The following is a 6,515-nucleotide window of genomic DNA, read 5'->3' on the forward strand; positions in this document are numbered from 1 at the left end:
AGATTAGGATAAACCACTGAGCTGGTAAATGATTGTACATCTCTCAACGCAGCCTGCTATATAACAAGCAAACAGTCTACCACAGGAACTGTAGGAAGGGAACAACCATTATAGATCTGGAGTGAGTTAGTTCGTGTGAGGAAAAACTCTGTCCTATTTTCCATTCTATATCATTTCGTCGCAGGTTTTTGTAATCTAAAATGTGACATGTCTCTGAAATCTCAGTTCCCGCTTCCACGAAAAGTGGACAGTTTGCCCGAAAAGTTCAACCGAAAGTCTTCACAAAGTCAAGTCTTGACGAATTGCGTACCCTATAAACTACCCGCTAGCTGTTGCTGTGTGTTTTGTGATAAGCTACCCCCCTCCCGTGAATGCTACCCCCCTCCCGATAATTCTACAAGAACAGGTCTTAGCATCTCTTATCGTAACACCCTATGTCTGCTTATTTTGATTCTGACGTTATTTGTCTTCCTTTCTTTTACCTTTGAAAGAGTTCAAACAGAACGATATATCCTTTGAAAACATTCAACGTGATTTACGTACAAGGCAAAGTGTCTGTCTGTTCTGCATCATTTCTGAGTTGAAAATACAACTTACCTTTGGGAGCAACCGTCGACATAGATAAACTCCCACGGCATAATGCAAGATCAGGTCACCGTTATAAACAACAGACCATATATTTTTATGGTGTAATATTAGTTCATCGTTATAAACAACAGAACGTACATCTTTTATTCTAAGTTTTGATCCAGCTACGGGACTGAGAAGAGAAGCTGCAGCGTTTGGCGAATTACATGCCGTCGACGATATGTTACAGTTCTGAATATTTCGTCTATGTTACGTCGATACAGATTAATTAACCAGGTAATAATAAGATACTTCAAATAGCAAGTACTCGTTAACAAGCAACTGGATATGACCTTACAAACGGTAAGACAAGTCTTACCTTTGTTTCCTTTTAGAACACTAAAATTGCCGTGAACTCCTTTGCATATCTGTTTATAGTTAGGATATAAAACCTATTGTAATTACCCACTAACGATGTTCTAAGATTGAAGCGATTGTCGACTTGATTTGATTGAATAAAAAGCTGATGGCTCTGTTCTAAATCCTCGTGACCGACAGGATCTCTTCGATGTCACTGACGAAATGTTATCGGATGTTGACCGAAACGTCTGACCGTCTCCAACATCCTAAGCTGTGGCTTGTTGAGTAATTGCCATTTGGTGTTTCGTTTATGTCGTTTTTCTATTTTCTGTTTGATTCTCAGTCATCGACACCTGTCCTCTTTTCCTTTCCTATCTCCTATTCTCTACCAGAATGACTACGTTGGCTTTTATAGGAAGAATGATTTTCCAGGGGTGTTTTGCTACCAGAGGAGTTGTTCGGAGGGGAAACATTTAACTTAGCGTGGACTGACTCCCCTGGCCAATTTCCCGATTTTTTGTGTGCCGAATTCTACGATCCCCGTACCCCCATAGAAAGGCCTGGTGAATGCTACCTATCCCCCCTCCCCACATGTATGATAACATGCATGCTGAGTTTGACGTCATCACGATGTAGAAGACACAACTGGGGAATAGTGAAATCAATACTTTACCTGACCTCTATCCCCCAACCTCTCCCTGCACCCTGCTTTCTGGGTCACTTGTAATCTCCTTCGCCGCAAATTACAACGTTTTCATTAACTTTTTGTGTTATTTGAATGAAATGTCGATATCATGATGGACCTGAATGATATATCTAGTCGCAATAACGTGTTACTTGTATGATTGTTCTGTTTATAGCTGTGAGGTCAAACTTGTGGGTCGAATTCAGAGTACCTGTACAGTTTATTGTACATGTAGCACGGTTAAATCTGATCTGATATCGGGAAACGTTTACTATATGGGTTATCGGCATACTGCTAAGACATTCACACTGTTTAAATATCCTAGTTGTTTGTCGATCTCCGATTCGGTTCGCAAAGCCTCTTTCTTCTGTCGATATCACTTTTCAAACACACCCGTCACACTTACAGTCTGAATAGGACAGGGGTATTAAAACCTAGGCTTGTCTATTACGCGCATCAAAGGCGAATGATTGGAATCGAAATAGCTGTTGAGAATACATCTATTTCAATTACTGCAGCGCTGAAGCTGCTCCGGCATTAAAAATTGTCTCGATGGAAGACTGTGGATTTGTAATTATCTGGCTGACGATGTTGTAAGATTGAAACGATTGAGGACTGGATTTGATTGAATAGAAAGCCGATGGCTCTTTACCAAATCTTTATTATTTCCATTACTCCAGTTCTGAAGTTGGTAAGCCGTAAGGCATTAAGATTGTCCTGATGGAAGACTGTGGATTTGTAATTATCTGGCTGACGATGTTCTAAGATTGAAACGATTGAGGACTGGATTTGATTGAATAGAAAGCCGATGGCTCTTTACCAAATCTTTATTATTTCCATTACTCCAGTTCTGAAGTTGGTAAGGCATTAAAATTGTCCTGATGGAAGACTGTGGATTTGAAATTATCTGGCTGACGATGCTGTAAGATTGAAACGATTGTCGACAGGATTTGATTGGATAAAAAGCCGATGGCTCTGTTCTAAATTCTCATGATTGATATCAACACCGCGGGCTTTGGGGTCCGAAAAGGAGGAGGATTTTTTGCTTGTATTTCGCTACGCTCTCGTTGGAATATCAGTATATGAGCCGTTTTTGTATATATCCAGTGGTTCAGAATATGTTTCAAATATGTGTCTTGTAAAGTAAAATCGTTGATAAATCTGTGAACCTTAAAAAGTAATCAACAGAAATCGGACCAAAAATAATGTCCATTTTCATTTGTCCCTCATACTTATACGAGTTTACTCTCCAAGTGGAGGTTCAGACTGTTTTTTATGTGTTTTGAGCTAGGCCTTTTTGTCATGCTTGTCGATTTGTTGCTGTTTCTCTTCATGTCCGTTTTGGCCGGTGGACATGAAGAAAATAGTGCAAAGTGAAAGACCGATAAAAAACGCCTAAAAGACGTCAAAATAAACCTGGAGCCGAACCTCTGCTTGGAGAGTAACCCAATTTGTCAAATAATAACAAATCTGCCATAACGATATCCCGTCGGTGCAAACTTAAGCCTTCGGAAGGAATCATATGTTTGTATGCGCCTCGTATTCATGCCTCCTAAACAAGTCTGAACACAGCCTAGTATTACGTTTGCCACAAGTATACCCTGTCCTTGGTGCTGATTTTCGCTCCCCTGTGCGTAACGTTACATTGGCCTCTAGTAGACGGACTGGAAAAATTAATGGCGCCATTTCGCTGGGCTGTCAGATGAATTTGCCATCACCTCTTCATTTCAAATAATACAAAACTGAGCAGATTCTTTAAAGGTACTATTTCATTGAAAAAATACCACGGGCAAATCTTGCACAGTCAACTGCTTCTCTACAATACCTGGCGTCCTGACAGTAATTTTGGGAAGACCAGCAACAGTGCATGAGAAATCAATTCATACCTACGTAAAAATAAGAGAACAAATGACGCATTCCTCCAAACTCGCATAAAATGAACAAGAGCGAAGTAAATTTCATTCATAGTAAGGATATAGAAGACAGTTTCCTCAAGATCTCTTCAGTGTCACTAACGAAAGATAGTGGATGCTATCTGAAACGTCTGGCCGTTTCCAAAATCATATCCAGTTGCTTGGGTAACTACTTTTTGGCGTATCTTATTCCCTGGATGTCTAACCTTCATCTACGTAAATAAGAGAACAGTCTATTTTGACTATGGAAAGTGAGAGGAAGGTCATTCAATGTATCAGGTAGAAGGATTACCCTAAAGGATTAATGATGAATAAATAAAAAGATATAAAGGACCATATGACATTCTCCATACTTGGAGGGCAGACACGTTTCAAGGTGTACGGCTGCTATGTGCGTAGGCTGAAGTGAATTATTTCCATACGTAATTAAATATCATATTCATTAAAGGAGGAATATTATATCATATATCCAGATTTGATACACTAAAACAGGTTTTGACTGACAACGCAATGTATCAGTAAGTTCAACTCGTAAAAGTCCTACAATTAGAACATATCAAAATAACAGTCCTCAGCTATAGAACAAAGCAATTCGAAGTTCAGTTTAGCCTACTTTATTATTTTTGGATAAATATACTACAATCTTTGGCGTGTATAAGACTACAATTCGGAATATCCAGATATCACTATGTGCAAATAGTCCGACCAAGGATGCAAGGGGTTCCTCCTACCCCTGACTCGTGTGTCATGGCGGTTTCGTCATGCCCGAACATGCCCCTAAGGCCTGTCTCAGCAACTAAGGCCTGCCACTGCCACTAGCCGCAGCTAGATACTAATTTACACCTGAGTCAAGTGATGAAAGTCGTGTAAAGAGCCTTTCCCAAGGGCACAAGATCGATGACACAGCGGGATTCGAACTCAGGGCCTCTTGGACCTGAGGCGAACGCGCTGACGATTACGCCACCCGGTCTCACTAATAGTATAGTATAATTATGACAACGATCAGGTCCAAAAACCAAGCAGATGCAGTTTTTGTTTTACTCACACACAAAAACAAATACTACAGGGTAAGCCTATGGTAGAGTATTATGTGAGAGTAGCTTGAGAAAAAGCTACAGGGAAAATTTTAATATTCTGCATTTTCGCGCAAATGTTGTTATAATTATATACTACTATGTTGGATATTGGATATTGGATACGTCATATTTCGCACTGGTTGTTGGACTACCTCGGGAAAATGGAGTTTAGCAAGGACGTGGCTACATAGTTATCCGCTAGTCAGATCACCCCTGGGCACAACAACAAGTCACACAACCTGTTTGAATCACACACTCGTCTGCACTTTTGAAAACAACTGTATTGACCTTGAAAACCCTACCTACGTACTTTCGTTCGTGTTCTTCATGTGCAAAAACATGAGTAGCTTTGCAATAGGAAAAAAAACTTACCGCTTCAATTGACTAACCTGAACAACAAAGTACTGTCACATGTCCACTGTTCATTGTGGCAGTTGATTTCAGTTGAAAGTTTTCAAATATTCAAAGGTAATGAGTGTGTGTATCTGAATGTTAGTCCAAAAAGAACAAAAACCAACAACCGATACAATGACCGAGTGAGAAGAGTCTTTGCCTTGCAGTCGATATAGGTCGTGAGTTCGATCCCTGGCGAACTTATACCAAAGACTTATAGATATGGCACGTGCTGCTTTCTCTGCTTAGCACTCGGGAAAGAGTTGAACACACAGAACACCAATGGACTAGCCCCCTGCTGTAGTTGATTGCAGAAAGCCGTGTTGTCCAGGGCTACAGAAACGGAAATGGGTAACGCTCGATGTAACGTTTAGTGCGGGAATGACTTTAAATTTAAAAACAACCCATAAGAAAGTACATACGGAAGGTAACATCAATTTGTCAATCATGTACAGACGTGCACCTACGTTAAAGCTGTTCCTATCGGGTTTAAGCGAAGGGCAAACTTGTTCCATGAAACGTCCAGTCGATCCGCCTGGGCCTTCGGTAGAACAGACTGTCGACAACAACAAAGGTCTTGTCTGCGTCCTTCTGTCACCTCTCATGCCCCCGGGCAAATGGTATAACCCATTTCGACAACAGAACAAATGATCGACACGTGAAGCCACTGTCAAAACGTCGTCTAAATGGCACAGACGAAATTGGTCGAAATTCCGCTGGTGACATTCACCATCCACCTCCACCCCCACCCCCCTTCCACAACCCCTCCGTCCCCATTCACCACTCTCGTTTTCTTCTGTTGAATGATATTCTGTAAGTGCCAGATATCGGCTGATTTGCAATTTTTCACAGCATTAGTGTTCCGGCGCCAGACGGTGCCCGGGAAATATAATTATCATAACCGTGTGTAATGCATCATCGTCCAGTCACAATCAATTTTTTTGTCTCGGTACCGACAGAAGAAGTATGGTGAACGGCCCAGGCTAGCAAAGAGATATCCCATTGTCTTAAATGTTTTCAAGTGCGCAACACCACACCAGTGGTAATAGCATATTACATCTAGTGCCTAATAAGTGTACTATTTGTGCGTCTAATAAGGCCACACTGACTTAATTCTATGGATGACATCCATGCGAGCATTGATTTTCGTCTGTTCCGAAAAGAAGGCCACATGTTACCCAATAGCATCCCCGATCAATCAGAATTTCACACTTGCCAGAGGATGTGCTCTCCAGGGTTATGGGGCACATGGTTAGAGCATGGCGCCACAGTGCAGCACACAACAAGAATGGCAAATGGCAAATAAAATAAAAAATGGCAGCGATTGTCTCTTACAGTCTTACTGGAGGTGAACATAAGATAAAACCAAACCTGGGAAAGAACGAACTGGATGTTTGACCCTGTGGTTTAGCAGCATTTTGGCTGGATTTTTTTGTCTTCCTAGCGCATTATTTATCTCTTCATAAAATCAAGTCGTGTACCTTACCATTGCTAAAACTGGTCAGTGCACAAAGAAGCTAG

Source organism: Branchiostoma floridae, chromosome 11 (genome assembly GCF_000003815.2).
Source record: "Branchiostoma floridae strain S238N-H82 chromosome 11, Bfl_VNyyK, whole genome shotgun sequence".
Lineage (NCBI taxonomy): Eukaryota > Metazoa > Chordata > Leptocardii > Amphioxiformes > Branchiostomatidae > Branchiostoma > Branchiostoma floridae.